Consider the following 18561-nt stretch of genomic DNA (forward strand, 5'->3'; position numbering starts at 1 on the left):
GGTTAGATGCTGATAAAAAAAAGAAAAAACGCAATAATGTCTTTCCTCAAGAATAAATATTGAAGTACTTTTTATACAAATAAAAAAAAATATTTAGAAACTGTGATGTGTGAGGTTGCGTCTGCTTTATCCCGGTTTTATCTGTTCATGACTTTACATGACTTTAATATGATAAAATCTAAAAGTTTATTACGTATTAGACGAACGTTCAATGCATTTATTGACTACTTTCGAAACTAGTTTGACCGCGACGTAGACATTTCTGTCGTGTAATCTCCGTGAGAACGCAGCCGTGAGATCGCGTAGTCCCGCAAAAAGATGATGCCAATTCGCAGCTTCACATTCTCGTAGAGTATTTTACAATATGCCGGGTGACGAAAAAATAATACCGATTGCCTGTAAATATCGAGTCGCCGGCAGGACTGGCAGTGCTAGGAAAACGAATTCAGACACATTTTACGAGAATTGTGCGAGGATAAAGACGGAAATTATTGCATCTCGCGATGCAAGTTACTCAACAGTTATAATACGATGATTCTCGTCTACGATTCTCCAGTTCTCCTCTGTTTAATTTCACGCTTGACGTGCATCTCGTGATAAGGCCAGTCGTATCCAGCTGTAGCGGAAATATCTGAAGGAGCTTCTTAGAGTCATCAGGACACGCTACTGACACAAACAGATTAAATTCACCGCTACGTTTTATGATATAATTTTAGAGTTATAGCGAATTTTCTGTCCGAGCTTGCCGCATAGGCGTCAGCTTCGGTAACGAGCTTACCAATCCGTAACTAATTTGTGAAACGTCATCATGTATTCGCTCAATGTTTTCTTGATATGGCAAAGAGAGTCCGAGCTATTTAATTTTCCCTTGATTCTTGGTTTTTGTCAAAGTACTTGAATTCAAGTGAATGATTTACCAAAAGACGAAAAGATTTTTAGAAATCTTAATTATCTATTCTCACGCATATGACTGAACACTCGAGAGCAACGCTACGATTGACCGAGGGATTCGATCAGCGACGTATGTACTTAAAAAGACGGAAAGGAGAATCCGACTAATCGAGAATGGATTCGTGTGATTTTCTAGCGTATCGCAAACGAATCGGTCGACTCTTCGACCTCCGACTATGATGATGGTTTCGCGATTCCGAAGATAAAATAATCGGTAGCGCGAGCATACTATCGGGCGATCTTAATAAAACGGAACGATAAAGCTAAACGCCTCGTCGGCGGCATCATCGGGACGCATTACGCGGCAATCAGAGAACGATAATTTTCGCGTTACGTGACAGCGATCGGCCGGTGGCGCCTGTGATTCTCGGGGAATTCTCTCCCCCTGTTACGGAGGCATCTCTTCTCGTCCATTTGCAAGAAATAACAACCTGCGCTGATAATCAGGGACATTTGCAATGGTATTAAAATTATGAACACGCGTATACGCTATGCCGATTCCTTTGATCGTCCCTGTAGTTCTGTTACGATCGCAAACTCCAAGAAATACAATAAGATACAATAAGAGAAACGCGAACATGTATCTATATAGTATATGGACTAGGGCAATTACAGTGTTGTTTATTCAAAAAGTGTGTAGCTTCATATCATATTAATGCAATGTATTAATTTTTATATTTTAATATTCTTGTATCATTGTTTCGATAATGATATAAAATTGAATTTTTAGGAAATTTGAATTACATATGAAAGGATTCATTTTGATTATTTGTAAGTAACAAAAATACATATTATTTTATTAAAGAACATTAATAAATTAACCAATTATTATTTATAAATTTGAAAAAAAATCTAATTGGAATAAAAAAGAATTACTAATAAGACAACATTACAATCATGTTAATAATAGTGTTTTTCTTTATTATAATGTCATAATTTACGTTTATGAATTTAGAATAAAAAAATAATACCGAAACAAAATGTACTAAAAATGTATTTCGATAAACGAAGTATTTTAGTTTATTGCTACTATTATCACTGGAATTATTAAAAATTGATAATATTTAATTCTCAGATCTACAACTTTGTTCAGTCATGTTACTACTTTTTGTTCTTCTGTAAGGATTTTTCAGTTTGAAATATGTTTTATTACAATTTGCTGAGTTAGTTCAAAAGATATTTAGATATGGGCAATAGTCTTTGATAATCAAGAATCTTGTTGTGTTGAATAATAAAATTATATAAAGTAAAATGTAAAGAAGAATTGATTGTAAATTTGATTTTAAAGTGATGACACTATTTTTTTCGATATTCGTTAATATTTATTTTAATCAGCAGACTTTACGTACATACAACAACTTTATATACATATATACATACATACATACACATACACAGTATCGGTAAATAAAAAAAAATGTATTTGAAATTCTTTTGAATAATTCAATTTATCGATTGTTTCATGTATTCGAGTTTATTTATTCGCTTTGTTATATCGTGAAATTGATACTTCAACGAATTTGATATTGATGTTTGATAATCCAAAAGCGCAATCTCAGTTCTTTAATCTTCAGTCTCTCTTGTTCATCGCCATTCATATTTCTCTCAAGCTCCGCTAGAGAATTGCGTGGCTATTGAGAATTTGTGAATCAATAATAGTCTGGCAGGACACTTTCATGCATCGCACAACTCGATCTGACCAATAACTAACGTCATGAATAAAGAGGATGTGTGAAGCACATATTGCGTGTCTAAAACTATTCACTGTTAAAAAAAAAGAGAGAATCGATGATTAATACCATTGCCAATTAATACATCGAAATAACTCGTGATAAATTGTAGTCATATATGTGCGTGTAAGATATGTATATGCTTAGAGAAATTAATGCTAGCCTTATGCTATAGGGTAAATCCTTAACGTTATGAAAGCAAACGGCGGTCATACCACTTGGTGTAGGAAGAAGATAGAAAGTTTATCACGCGGAAGGGTAACGAATATCGCGCTCGCCGATAATTATTACGCTAACTTCAACTGGTAACAATAAATTATCGCGACGGTACCGGCGATTGATTACACGCCGTTAATTACTGGAACGCCAGTAAATATCGGTTGCACGACGATAAATTATCGGAGATTAGTGGCAAGTACTTCTCCGTTCTTCCTGCTCTCCCGCCACGATTCGGATTCGCGCTCGCGAGCAAATCGCGATTTTACGTCTAGAATTCTTCTCCGCTCCATCTCGTCGCGTTCACTCTTCGAGCGGAAATTCTTTCGAGGGTCGCGAAACATGAAATGGGGATGAGTCTTAGCACGCGACGCCGTGCGTCGCGACGGGGGTTGAATGATCAGCGGAGTATCGGTGACCGCTCGAGCACAAATGCATCCAAGCCGAAGGAAACGAGACTTATAGAAATAAATTCAATTGCAAGAATAATTATCGTCGCTTATCCGCGTATAAAGTAGGATATCCTACGGCAGGTTTCGTGACAGGTACCAATTACCTTCATAAATGAGAAGCATTCAATTCAATTTTCATAAATAAGGGCTATTCAAATGAGCGGGGCAAGGAAGGGCGGCAGTTCGATGGAAGGAAGAAGATGAAGAAGAAGAAGAAGAAGAAGAAGAGGCAACTGCAAAAAAGGAAGAAAAAGAAGAAGAAATGAAGGTGGAGAACGTTCATGCGGTAGCGGGGGAGAGGTACATCGAAGAAACGGTCGCGCGCAGGACGGGGGCAGAGGGTTACGGGGGAAGAGAGAATCGGTCGAAGAAGAGGAAAGTGGAGAATGGAGAAGGCGGGCTGAGCAGGGAGTTTTGGTGGCGGGGAAGTGATCTAAGCGATGCGACAGCGGGGAGTAAGCTGGATATATTGCCGCCTGAGAGCGCGCTGTTTTCAACCAATTATTTCTACTTGTGGTTGCATGACGGGTATGGGCATGGTTGCGGCGGGGTGGGTCGGGGGCGGCAGCATACGAGAAAGAGGCGAGTTAATGCCATAAATACATCAGCGTTATGGATGCCAGCAATTATATGAGCCCTGGTGAGGTGGAGCGCCTCTCGGTGTGTACACATGTAGATATACGCACATACATAGGTATGTATAATATATAATATATAATGTATCATGTGTGTACAAATGTATCTATATAGAACATGTATGTACATATATATATATATATATTCATATGTCTGTCTGTCTGCTGTCGCGCGCGCGCGCGCGCGCGCGTGTGTGTGTGTGTGTGTGTGTGTGTGTGTGTGTGTGTGTTTATATTTATATTTATATAAAGAAACATATGAGTCGGTATAGTACGCCGGTATGTATACATGTGCATAACGTAATCCTTCGGCCCTGGTTACCTCGATCTCACCTTGGTCACGACTGGTTCGGTTCTCACGTCAGATTAGATCGAATCCACCGATCGCGTCATTTTCCTCAGTCGTTCACGCCCGAATGTGCGTACATGTGACGCTCTTTCGCAATGGCACAAACGGCCAGCGCGACAATACGGTGACTTAATATAATATCATTGTATATATAAAGATATTGTCACGCTAAACGGTTTCTTTATATGAGAATATATATAAATATAATGTGACGCACACATTTTTTCCAAACTTTATTATCTGGTCAACAGATTTAAATGCCTTTCTTTAGAAAGTTATAATTGCGTTAAGTTATAATATATGAATATTATCAATCTAATGGTTCATTCTCTTACAGCGAGAGCTTATTTTCTTTGGCTAAAATTTATTATTTGAAAGTACATATTTTCACTTATTTTTTTCACATTAAAATAAATACGCCAAATTCTTCGTTAAATTACGTATGAATATTTAATGTCGCATAAATTTCATCGTATATTTTAATCGCTTCTTATACTATTTTTGTTGTATTTGTTTTTATGTATTTTATAAAAATCATTCAAGTTTTTTGACTTTCATAGACATAAGAAATGAAAACGAACGAAAACGATAAATTTGAGGAATCATATGAATCATCTGACAACTCTGAATTACTTTGAAAGTTCCGACGATACGACCCGTGTTTCGGATAAAACTAAAGAAGGTGAATTTGAAGCTATCTGTAGATAATTGAGCAGTTGAATAAATATTTTCGATGACATTGCGAGTACGAGTTTCATACCTGGGAGATGTCAAATTTCCGATCATTTCCGATCCAATGTACTCGCTAGATAAAGCGGCTGCGTCGCGACCATGGAGGATTGTGAGTCGTGCGATTTTATTTGCGACACAAATCAGAAGATTATTTCCTTTCCCTGAATTCCCGGAACGAAGTTGAGATCTAGCGTGGTCAAACCATGCCGACTGCTCCGCGGTCTTGTGAAATTGAATCGTTTCGCTCGCAGCCTTAAATTATACGTCGTCGTCGACACCCACGCGCGTTATCCGCCACCCCACTCGATATGTTCACACGCGAAGAGAGCCTCAATTCACGCGAGAGTGGATGACGAGGAGGAATAAGGGGAAGAGGAGGAGAAAAGCGCTTCCGGATTAAAACGTTTGTTTCGATGGAATTGCCTCTAGCTGCGACTCCTTTTATTACTTTATCCCAATGCCTTTAGCGCCTACCTTTCGCTCCTGTTCATACTCCTTTGATATGTATCCCGCTTTCGTTTGTAAGCATCTTCGAAGAGCAAAAGTGGCTCCATGAATCCTTGATTTTTTCCGCGCAATCATGACCATATGCTGTACTTTTTAATTATTTATATATTAATTCAAAATATGTAGTTCGCACATCATATACCATTAATGCCATTTTATTAGAAACAATATTATATACGTGTATTGTGACTAAGAAATCACTTATGTTTCATTTTACTAATTATATGGAGGAATCAAACATAACTTTCTTTGAAAATAATTTCTCTTTATACATGAAAAGTCCGTCATCTGTTAACAATTTTTTCTCAGCTTTACTTTTCTCAAAGCTAATTATGCGGATGAGAATAATTATCACGCAATAATTAACGACGTCGCTTGGAATAATATCGCAACCTGATCTGTGCCGCTCGATAAATCAACATCTCTTTCATGCATACTTTGCGCGCGAGTGATCGCAAAAATGACCGTCCGACACCGGTAACGGGACTTTCCGCGAAATGTTCTCCGTCCGCGAACGCAGCGGCGATAACTCAGCCATTATCTCGTGGGATCTCCCTCCATCGCGGTGCCGCCGCGACGCGCCATCGTGGCTCGCCGCGCTTTTGCCGGGACGTCCCATCAGTCAATCCCCGGCAGAAGTATCGGGGTCCGGTGGGCATAAATTCGCGTCTCGCCGATGCGCGTGAAACTTGGCGAGAGAGTCGTTGCGCGCGCGATTCACGTGCGAGGAACCCATATTTCTGACTCTCCGTCCATCGATGCCGTGCCTCCATCCGCGGAGGCGATTGGCCGTAGCCGCGGGTGTTCTTCTCTATTCCGTCTATCTCCCTCTCTCTTCCTGAGCCTCTTTTCTCTCCTTCAGATCCCCCTCCTCCGCTTCGCCGTCGTTACTCGGGGGGGGGGGAGGGTCCACGCCACCGCCTTCCGAGATCTCTCTTTTAATTCTCGGCTGCTCAATTAAATCAGGGCCAATTTTTTCTCTCCCCCCCCCTCTCTCTCTCTCTCTCTCTCTCTCTCTCTCTCTCTCTCTCTCTCTCTTCGCCTTGTCTTTCTCTCTTTTTCTTTCTTTCTCTTATTTCCGCACGCTCTATTTCTTGCGTATTTGAAAGGTATCGTTGCGCTTTTATGCATCTCACGGACGTGATAGCTCCCTCTCTCGGCGAGAGGTTACTATAAACCGTCTCGCGTTAGATCAACGATTCCGTGGAAGCGATTCCGTGGGCTCGTCGATAAGTGCTCTCCAATTAATGCGAAAACATTTCTTCTCTACTGCCTCGCTCACCGCAAACGGGTCACGACGATGCATCGAGAGAGGTAGGAGAATCGCGATAACGATCTCAGAAACGAGGATTTCATGATTCTGACTAACTTTCGCACGCCTTATTTCTGATAGTGAAATAAGTAGCCACCAGTATACCTGTCGGAATCTGCTTTCCGCAACATTCTGTCGTCGATTGCGCATTTATCAGAATTCTCGACTTTATTATCATCACTTTGTCGAGCATGGATTTCGAGATAAAGAATATTCGTGGAAATACTTTTAAAATTGTTGACCGCAACATTTCCGCAATATTTTCGCTCAATAATTGAATGAACGATATCATGAAAAAAGTACGATAAATTGAAGCACCGCCGCGAAGCGTGACGATCACAAACACGCCTACGAACCTTTCTCCTTCGAAATATTCCATTGCGGGATTCACGTGCGTAAAACGACACATCATCGACAAGTTGTATACCGACAGTTGACAGTGTACCCGTAAATTGCAAGGGAACGTCCATTGAGCCATGAGAGGACCCCAGCTATTAGGGCCATCGCCGGCATGCTAAATGACATCGGTGGAGAGCGCTTAGTCGGGCTAAGGATGACATAAAGTTGCGTGTACGAAAATGAATGTTTGCTGGAATTTATTATTGCCGGACCCGGCTCGTAACTCAAAGGTAGGCTGGCGTTATCTTCATCAGGGGCTGCACCAGACCCAGCCCGGCCGTAGCGCCGCGTGAGCCCTCGCGAGATGCTCGCAGCATCATTCGTATTAGGAACATTCGCGCACTCTCGCATCCCGTGCAAATACCCATGCGTCCGGGCATTAGTCTGCGTAAGCACTCGCATATATCTGCGGCTGATGCGTGTCCGTCCACCATAGTCCACCATAGTAACGTTCTTCGGCGACGTTCGTGCTTGCCGTCGAATCTTGAGGGACTACACGAAAGTATAGTTTTGCCTGTCGAATTAGTTTGAATATATGGCAACAATCCGAAGCCTCATTTGAATATTATTTGAAATTAAAGAATTTTGAATAGCTTGGATGTCTTCAGAGGTATTAACATTGTAGAAATATTTTTTCCCTTCATAACATACATGTACATGTACATTGTTTCAACTCACTGTTTTACGCAGGTATAAATAATATAATAGATATAATAACAAAAGAATTTTAAGAATTCTAAAGGTTTTTTTTTTTATAAAAGGTTGAATTTATTTTTCAGATTTTATAAACTTTATAGATAAGAGACTTTCAAGACATTCGAGATTTTCAAAATTTTTTAAAATTTGTAAATATATTCAGTTTCAAATAATTGTATATATATATATATATATATATATATATATATATATATTATATATATATATATATATATATAAACATATGATTTATGAATATTATTTGAAACTGAATAGATTTGAGTTTTGGAAAATTTTGACAATTTCGAATATCTTGGAAATCTCTTATGAGACTTTCTCTAAAAAAATCTGAAAAAGTTGAATAAATTCAAACCTTTGATATATGTGATTAAATTGTTTAAAAATTAAAAAAAAAAGAATTACTAATACATATCTGTTTAATTCGCGATTATTATATTTACAATAAACTTATAATAAAGAAAAGTAAATAATTTAAGATATAAAATTAGATAAATAATATCTAATCTTAACTACTTTTTAAATAAAAAGCTATATAATTTTTCTTTTTTCTCTCTTCAAATGTTAGCACTGTTTTCTTATTCTTACGTTAAAATTTGAGATATTAATTTAGAACATAAGTTATTTATAAAATAATATAAACGAAAATATAAGAAATCTTTTTAATGAGGCGAAATGGAATCCGCTGTGCAAAATGTGCGCCGTTAAATTATGAAAGCGTCTTGCATGTCCGACTTCTGATGTGTCGAGAGATGCTTTTCCACAGGTATTCGGGATCTGTCGATAAGCGGAAAAGATGCGAGTGGATGTGGCAGCCGCTTCGCGGAAGTGTTCTCAATATTTACGCCGCCGTTCGATCGGCCGTCAGGAGCAGGTAAGGCCAGTTGAAAATAAGAGCAGCGGAAGGCAAACTGACGTGGGAGTTATCCGCAGCAGAAGAGGAACAGACGCATCAGATGAGCAAGCCACAGGTTGGTCGATTTTCGTTGAGATGGCGCCAAGGGTACTTCGGAGGTTGATTCGAATGAATTTTCGCTTCAAGCCATCATACGACCTCTTTTTCGTCGCGTCTTTTTTTCTATGAATGTCTTATTTGAATCGATAAATCTTAGAATTCCTGCGATTTCTAACTTAGAAAAACTATTTTTGGCAGAGAACATGTATTGTAATTGTAAAAACGCATTAAATATTGTAGATTGAAGAGAAAAAAGAGAAAATATTTTATCCAAAATATTCGAAGGACGCGAAGGATATGCACGAAAGGAATACGAATACTAAAAAAAAAATGATTTACTTTACTTGAAGAAAACGAGAAACGATAATGATAGTCAACATATATATATATATATGTATGTATATTAATATATATATTAATTAATTAATAAGAAAACGAGGATTTTAAATAACTTAATCATAATTTACAATTAAATTCGAACAAAAATGAACAAGAAAATAATATAAGATTGTTTGAAACCGGCATGATTGCCAATGTAAAGACTAATTTTTCATTATAGCTGTTTTGGGAATTTTGCAAAATAGAGAAAATTTTGGTTAAGACTACATTTATGATTTATGATATTTCGATTCAACAATTAAAATCTTGACTAAAATCTCGAACATCGAGAAATCTTGATGAGATGGATATTTACCATATCTCGTAGTGAATAAGCGCGTAACTTGCGACAAGTAACATAGGCAGAAGATCGGCTCTTCGAACAATAGGGACGAGCTTCCATATGGAAGCGGCACGATACCAGAGCGAACGAGAAGACCTCGAAGCAGGGTCCAACCGAAGAAGATGCATCGAACAAGAAGAAAAGGAGGAGAAGAGAGGAGACGATGGAAGAATAGTCCGTAACAGACGAGAGGCAAGCGAGCCTGAGGAAGGCGAGAGCAAGGCACGGCAACGAGGGACAGCAGGTGCTTTGTCACCGCGCGAGTAAATCCGGCCAGTTCTGGTACCCCTCTACATAGCACTTTGCGAGTCGCGCGGCCCGCCAGCTCTCTATACGCGTGCGCGCGCGTGCTTTTGTCCGATGACGTCATTGAAATATGGTTGTCCCTTTCTTTGCGGTAGGAGCAGAGGCACGAATACAAGTGGGGAAGGGACGAAGAAAAGGACGCGGAGGCGCGGATTCCGTGCGGGGGCCCGCGCGCCGAGCCGTACGGATCTGCTTACGTACAGGCCTACGACCGGAGAAAAGAACAAGGAGAGGAGGAGCGTTTTTGTTTCCTGGTGACATTTATTTCGGCGCTAGGGAACGTCGGGGTCCGCGCTTTGCATAAGTCAGGTGTAGCCGTGTGTGAGTGCAGGCACCGTGATATAAATCCTGGCGCGAGGGGACTGCCCAGTGGCTACCTCTTCCTCCTCCATTTCTTCTTTATCAGTCCAGTGTCCTTTCCTAATCTCTCTCTCTCTCTCTCTCTCTCTCTCTCTCTCTCTCTCTCTCTCTCTCTCTCTCTCTCTCTCTCTCTCTCTCTCTCTCTCTCTCTCTCTCTCTCTCTCTCTCTCTCCTCCCTCTCCCTCTCCCTCTCCTCCCTCTCCCCCTCCCCCTCCTCCCTCTCCCCCCTCCCCTCCATCCTCTCCCCCCTCTCTCTCCATCCTCTCCCCTGCCTCTCATCTCATGTCGTTACCGCAAGATTCTCAAGCGCAGTATGGTGCACTCTATTCTGCATATAATGTGCGCAACCATTCTTTTTCATCCGTTGCTCTCTTTTGTTTCCATTCTTCTCGCTTGACCGAACTCGCTTCCTTCCACGAGCATATGTCCGGTACAACATTGATGATCCACGAGAGAATCAGTATCGTCAATTATCAACGAGCACGTATCCTTACTGGGCTTCCAAATGAACATAATCGTCTCCTGCTCTAAAAAGATTCGCTCAAGTGTACCGAAAATTAACAACTTAATAAAATATTAACAAAATGGCAAAACAAGTTCGCGCAATTATATGATTGATGTAAATGAATGTGAAATTTACGAAGTGCATTTTCGTACACCGTTTTGATCAGATCTAAACTTTTATAAATTTAAGTTTATAGAACATTGACGGATGATCTTAACATGATATAATCAATGTTTAAAATAATTTATTATGCTTTTTAAGTATGTTAGATATTATTTGCCTTCGAAAAATTGTCAAATTGTACCAGCAGCGTCATAAAATAACGCTGAAATTTAGGCGTCGCTGGGGTGGATCGAGGCCGCATGGATTTCCTAGTGAGATCGACTGTAAAGACCGATTCACGAATCGCAGTAATCTTAAATCGATATCTCGGAGTGTTTGGTAGATTTACTGGAGAACTCGTGCACGGAGCGCACATATAATCCGATAGTAACAGCCGATGGTTGATGCCGTGCCTCATCGTAACGAACGGTCGCCGCGCTACCACTGCACTCTACGTAATACGTTTCAGATAAGCTAAGAACGCAGTAACTCTCGCGTCGTAATAATTTTAACAGACGTAGGAAAAAGCCACGCCGGATTCGAGTTTTTCAAGCGCTGCCGCTTAAGAGATCGACGAGGATACAGTATTGAAGTGTTCGACATGAATAAACGAACAAAACAGATGATTGTAATTATAGCTGTTACTTGAATATTAGAGCAGATATTGAATCATTATTTATTCTCACAAGAATATATATATATGTGTAAAATTACATTCAATGGATTTAAAAAAGAATTCAAGTTAAATGAATACTCTCTATTAATATAAAGATATATATATATATATATATATATATATATATATATATATATATCTTTAAATCTAATATTTAAAATATCTTTTTTGTACAACAATAAAACATAAAATTGCGAATCAAAGACTTGCTTGCGAAAATGCATGTGTACATACGACTTTTTCTATCTTCTGAGAAGTATCTATATAATTGTTTTAGATTCATATAAATATATTCAATTGAACGTTAAATCGACTTCATCGATGTGCAATAAGATTGTCGGTTAGTCTGTTTCTTTAACGAAATCAAATTGACATCAAAACGCGCGCGTCTTGCATTTTATTCGATTGGAATATCGATCGCAAAGGATAGAGCGATAGAGAAAGAGAAAGAAAGAAATGGAAGGAGGGGAGCGTAGAGAGGCGCCTGGCTCGAAAAAAAAGAACGCGACGACGACACTTTCGGTCGCGAATAATTCAGACGGAGGAGTCGTTTAAACGTCCGAGCACGTCGCTCGACAGGTGTAGGCATCGATTAGCATAAGGTAACGACGCCAGCGAACACGTAAACACGTCTCGGCCGAGCGATCGATGGATCACGATCGCACCGATCGACCGTTTCCGGCGATCGTGATTAAAGTGGATCTTTAGGGTGCTCGACGCAACGGATCGCTTGTTCGTCGAATGAAGCGTTCCTTGAAGAACAAACGAACTTCATATATCTTTGGACGGTCTCTATCCCTTGCGCAGACCTCTCTGTGCGGGAAGTCTGGGATGACCCTGACTGTGATTAACACCCAAGGCAAGCAGAAACACGTGGTTCGCATATATACGTCGACCCGCCGAGCAAGTTCAAGGTCTTTTTTTCTTGGAGCCGATCGACAAATTTTGAGGAAATTCCACAGACATTGATCCCGCGTTCAATGCCATACGCGTTCACAAAGTGGCAGTTCAATTGTCATTGATCTACGTTGTCGCATCTTCTCGCTTTTTATTTCACGTCTCGAGTTCGTAAAGATAAACGGATTTGAAAGCAAAAAAAATAAAATTTCTGTTTTGTCCCGGCGTGGCGATAAAAATTTACCGGATTACAACACGGACGTGCGCCAGAATCGATTCTCATGTGACAGATTCAGCCGTTGGTATCGTCCCCAACCTCGAACCAGGCCAGGTGATCATATTGAATTTATGTGCTGCTCGGTATAATAGCCCATTACCGGTGCGCATTGTAATGATCGGATCGACCGATGCTAATGGGGATAGCGGGATTTTTTCAGTCTTTTTCTTTTCTTTTTCTCCTTGCGATCGTGTAGCACCGCGCGAAACCGCGCGGCTTCGCTACCGAGTTGCTGTTGATCGTCTGCCGCGACCTCCACGCGTGTAATCCACGGTAGGACGATCCTTATAAGGGCTGTCACCGTGGTTGCCTGGATAGGATAATAAGATACTACCTCCTTGCTCTTGGATCCCCTGTTCTCGGACAAGAGGCGGTGGCTGTCCCGATCGTGACCGTCCTGTCACGAGGTAACGCACATGTTGTCCGTTGTTGCCCAAGCTAGCGTCTTCCTTTTCCCCGTCCGGACTTCTCTGTGGCATGCCCGTGCGTATCCTTGGATGTTCCCGACGCCCTCCTTAAATCGCGCTCGACGGCTAACCAAGAAAGATGGACCTCTCTTGGAACTTATGCCGCACTCTCCGTTTGACAAATCGAGGATATGAGGGGAGAAAACCGGGCGTTCGCGCTGTTGCCGTGTAAACGCGCGGATTTATGTACCCCGATCACAGGATTATTTAAGGGATTATATCATTTCAAAGCGGCAGAGACACTTGATACCGGTATCTTAAGCTTGTGATATTTTGTTCTTTAGAACGCGCTAGTTATCGCGTCGCCAAGAGACCAGATCTTTTTTAAGCGCGATATAAATTGCATCGTTATGATAATTAATCAGGAGGTACTGCTCTTACGAGATAGTGGTACCAGCTCCTGTGAAACTGATGAAGTTATTATGTGCAGTAGAAAGTTCCCAGATACTTAATTGATGCTTTAGTTGTTGGCTCGCGCGTCATCGAATATAGCGGTTGACATAAAGAAAGTATGAAAAACTGGTTTCCAAGGAAGTTAATGTATACAAGTCAACCTTCCTCGTTTATAAAAGATAAGCAGCAACACATTCTCCTTCGTGTTACGTTCGTCAACGAAAAAAAGAAGACGTTTTTGTTAAAAATTGATTCTTTAGAAGCAAGCTGCCGGTGTATAACTACGATGCATACATCTAACAATAAGATGGAGTTATCACTTAAAAAGTGTCAGTAATTGTATATTACACAACGTATATTAAATTAAAATAATATTACGAACAAATTATGAATTTTATTTCAAGACCTAATCGAATAATATGTTAAAATAAATTAATTTGATAATAAATGATATCAGTTTCTATAAAAAGATTGTGAATTTGAGAATTCTTTATTCGCTCGTAACTTATTAATATAAATATATTTAATTTTAATATGTATGGTGAGTGCCTATTCCGAGATCTATCTGACAAAGCACCGATAGTCTCGAGAGCGACCTAATCCCACACGTTTACACACACACACACACACACATATATATATATATATATATATATATATATATATATATAGGTCGGCACAAGCATCGAAGTTCACGAGGATCGAACCGGGGCTCCGCAGATCGTATCTGGCGAGCGAGTTTACGTAGAAATCCGCGTTCTACCGGAGGAGAGCGAGCAGTCGAGCCAGAGCAGACCAACCTAACTTCACCGTTCTCCAGGAGTTAGACCCCTCGAACTGCTAGTATCGCACTACGAATCATTTCTCCTGAATCTTTGCCGCATACATTATCGCTTGGGCCACGGCGAAAGCTCCGCCGGTAGATCGAAGAAATAATTTTGGTTACAATTCTAGTGGAGATACTTTGATCTCCGAAAAAAAATCAATTTGACTACCAAATTATCTCATCACATTGGGAAATTTAAATTATTAATCGGGAATTAAATGTTTTAAGAATGTTTCCTGTTAATTTATAAAATATTGTTGCAAGTGTTGGAAAAAAATATCATTCCAGTTATAAGATAAGAACAAATAAAATGCAATTAAATAAAATTCATTTTATCAAAATATATTATACATCTATTATGAGTCATTGTTTAAAAAAATGCTACATTTATGGTACAACTTTTGAACATAAATTCAATAATTTTATTAGAGAGAAAGAGAGGAGAGGAGACAAGTGCATCCATTGTCGAATGACAATAATTCGATCTTTACTACCACCCACGCAGTGACTCCAACAGCCGCATACGTCACGCACAAACCGCACTCGCGCGCGCTCGGAGTTGTGGAGCGACGCTTATCCGAAACTCGATGACATTTATGGGCCCGTACGGCGTTTGCATTGGAACAAGCTGATCGGTTCATAAACTATCCGAGCCGCGATTCCTTGGTAACCACAAATCAACTCAACTGGATCGTTTGGGCCCAGTGTTTCAACGATCGGCGATATAACGCAGAGAGGACGTATCACCGGAATGTACCGATGAGTCCATGCTACCGCACCAAGACGGACGCAAGGAGACCAATGCGAGGCGAGGGGAAGCCAACGTATATCCACGTCGGTTAGGAGTCGGAATGGAAGCAGCACTCGTACCTTCGTCTTCTTCGTGGTTTCTTCCAATGAACGCGGTGTGATACACGTAACGCAACGCCCTTAAATCACCCAAACCTTTCTCTCTCTTTCTCTCTCTCTGCTTCTCTGTCCCTCCCCGACTTTCGAGAAAGACTGGCTCGAAAAAAAAAATGAATTTATAAGCCACGAGCGATCTGGCATTTCGGAGATTCTTCTCGTTTGCGATTCGGGTTCGAACGTATCGCCGTCGAACTGTGCCTTATGCCTCTTCCTAGGAGCGCCCTATCGATTTAAAGATTATGTGCGACTTCGAGCCAACTGCCGCAAAGTGTCAGATTCGGTCCTTTTTAAAAAGACACATGCATTAGTCATCCCGTCTTTAAATTTATCAATACATTTGAGATTTATTGCACGTATAAGTTAGATGTTTAAAATAAAATATATATCTGATTTCATTTTCTTTCTACGTTAGAAATATGTTTCATATATAAATCATTTTAAATATTTAAAAAAAAAAGAAAAAACATTAGATATATAAAGAAGGAAACAACATTAATTTTGCAGCGAGAAATTGTATTGAGCGTAAATTATTCGAATGATCCAATTGCGTTTAATAATAATTCTCACCGGGACCCGTGACGCAATTATTGCAGAATGCATTTCGCATGTTGCGTACATGCTTGCACGTGTGCCCCGCAATCCTGCGGATCTCCGGGATGGGCGCGCGCGCTCTCGAAAGAGGGAGGCCATATTGCGCGATCTTGATATTTACGATTGAAACAAATCGAATGTTATCAAGCATTCCGAACCGGTGATAAAGAATACAGAGCGGACGCGGAGGCATCCGGGATTCCCAGGGGAGGCGTCATCGAGAAATCCTCCTCGGTAGCGCCTCGCGCGTTAACCCCAACTCATATTCACAGCACGCCGTCATACATTGCGCCGTTGACGATTATTGGGTGACAACAAACATGTTATTACACACCCTCTAAAAATTTACGAGAATTATCGCTCGTCCCGCATTGGCGCACGCGAGATACACGTATGCATTCGAAACAGGATGTTTTCGTGACGTAAATCATTTTGTACGGAAATAAAACGACACATTATAACAAAATAAAATATTGAAACAAAACAAAATATAATACTATAAAATTTAATGCAATTGTTACAATATTTTCTTGTTTACTCTGTTTACACATTGTTTTATCGATTTAAAATCTTAAAACTTTTATTTTTTTCTTTTTTCCTTTGTACTTTTTTCTTCTCTTTTCTCTTTTCATTTTTCGTTTTTCTTTTTTCTCCTTTTCTCTTTCTTCCACTCTTTAGAAATGTATTTATTATTTAACTTGTGAAAAAGAAGAAATATTTGAAAGATGTAATAGAAAAAAATTTTACTGCGAATCTATAAATATATAACCAAAGACATTCTAATATTGTTAAAGTCCTCACACGAGATAAGAAATGTAATGAATTGTAATAAATCTCTTATTATATTAAAAATTCGGTATATTAATTGCTTCGAAAGAACAAAAAAATGTCACATATACTTGAAGTATACTTGAAGTGTTCACATAGTGTATCACATAGAAATCGATAAATAGTTTTTGCAAAATCAATTACCATGATCTTCCGCAGTTCGTCTAAGGTCGACACGCGACATTTATCCCGAGGACGTTCACCGGCACTCGATAACTCACGATTAGCGTAACACGCTCGAAACAAGATATCGTCGCCGCACACGGGAGCGCGAAGTAAAAAGTCTGGCTGTTTTGGATGCGTGGATGCGCTCTTAAATCCTCGCACGAACGACGCGAGCGGCAAAACGAGCAGAAAGCCGAGCAAGTTTGAAGAGAGAAAGAGAGAAAAGGACGAACGTGTGCGCACAGTGCGCACGCACGAATTGTGGTTTTTCAATCGGGTTTCGGCGCCTTTAATTCGTCAAGGATAACCCCTCATCCCTCCGCGCGCGCTCACGCACACGCACATATGCGATATTTGCATTCTCGGCCTAAGTGGTGAACTTGCACGCGCGCGCACGTACGACAAGCAGCAGACAGCAAGCATCGAATGTTTAATTCAAGATACGCGGGAAAGGGCCCCATGCGCAGGAATGAGAGAGAAGTGCGTGCGTGCGTACGTGTGCGAGCGTGCGCGGAAGAGAGAAGGAGAGAGGGTCGAGCGAGAGAGCGTAGGGTAGCAATTGATGGGACAGGGTGGCGCGTTTGTTGAGCTAATTACTGTAAGGCGAGGCGTTTACTCGCGCCGCTACATACAAACGGCATTAAAGGTGGTGGTCATCAATCCTCGGTAGGGACCCTTCGCCCGCCTGGCGAGTTGGCCCACCCCTCCATCCTTCGCTCTTCTCTGTGGAGAACTCTTCTCCTTGCGTTCCTCGCGTCCTCTTGAGTCGTGACATTAAGGATGCGACCAAATCAATGCGCGTTCTCCATCTGAATCAATCGCTAACTCCAACAAATGGTCACTTCGATCCAATTGTGGGATTAAAAGCCAACATACAGCACCGTATCCCAATTTTTGTGAAAGATAATATTATACAATCGTAAAGAGATAAGCCTGACACTTAAGAAACGATCCATTCGATGTTGCGCTGGCTATTCAAGCATCTGAATCCGAATTGGAATCGAAAGAAGATCTTTATAATTAATTTGATGCGCGATAGAAACGATGCCAACGATAATCATTACGTTTGCGCGGATTTGAATATCTCGCGTCACTTGATTCGATAAACGACTTTCGCGGGACATGCATAGCACTCGTTTAATTAACCGGATTCTACGATGCCTGCGAGTTCTCCTGAAGGAAGTAGGCATCGATATTTTTGACACCGAGGTAATTAATATCGTCGTTTAATTGTATAAACTGCAATAGGGAAGGATGCGCATTTATTTTGCATTTGTTTAACGCCAAGATGGATTATTATTGGCGTTATACACCCGATAGGTATGTATTGCTGTACAGGATACAAATGATGCAGCATTAATTGGCCGAGATCCGCGTTGGTCGAGTCTGTCGATTTCTATCGAGCTACATGCACTAGACTGAACGAATTAATATCCCTCCATCTCTAATTAACCGGTTTTCTTCCTTCAGTTTTGTTCAAACAGCAAGTTGTATTCGAGTGTCGCCTTACATTTAAGTATCCTAAAATAAAAATATTCAGATGCGTAAACATGTTAAATGCACATTATATAATATTATATCAGTAT

At 40.4% G+C, this 18561-nt stretch overlaps 1 long non-coding RNA gene across 1 annotated transcript; it reads left to right on the top strand.

The window, feature by feature from the left end:
• The first annotated feature begins 6731 nt into the window (after nt 1-6731).
• Nucleotides 6732-9321, top strand: LOC148935075 (uncharacterized). The gene is made up of 4 exons (XR_016140661.1): nt 6732-7513; nt 8764-8871; nt 8934-8968; nt 9193-9321. It is a non-coding gene; the product is annotated as an uncharacterized LOC148935075 (long non-coding RNA).
• The last annotated feature ends 9240 nt before the right edge of the window (nt 9322-18561 follow it).

Source organism: Pogonomyrmex barbatus, unplaced genomic scaffold, assembly GCF_055798465.1.
Source record: "Pogonomyrmex barbatus isolate J1 unplaced genomic scaffold, ASM5579846v1 scaffold6, whole genome shotgun sequence".
NCBI classification, from domain to species: domain Eukaryota; kingdom Metazoa; phylum Arthropoda; class Insecta; order Hymenoptera; family Formicidae; genus Pogonomyrmex; species Pogonomyrmex barbatus.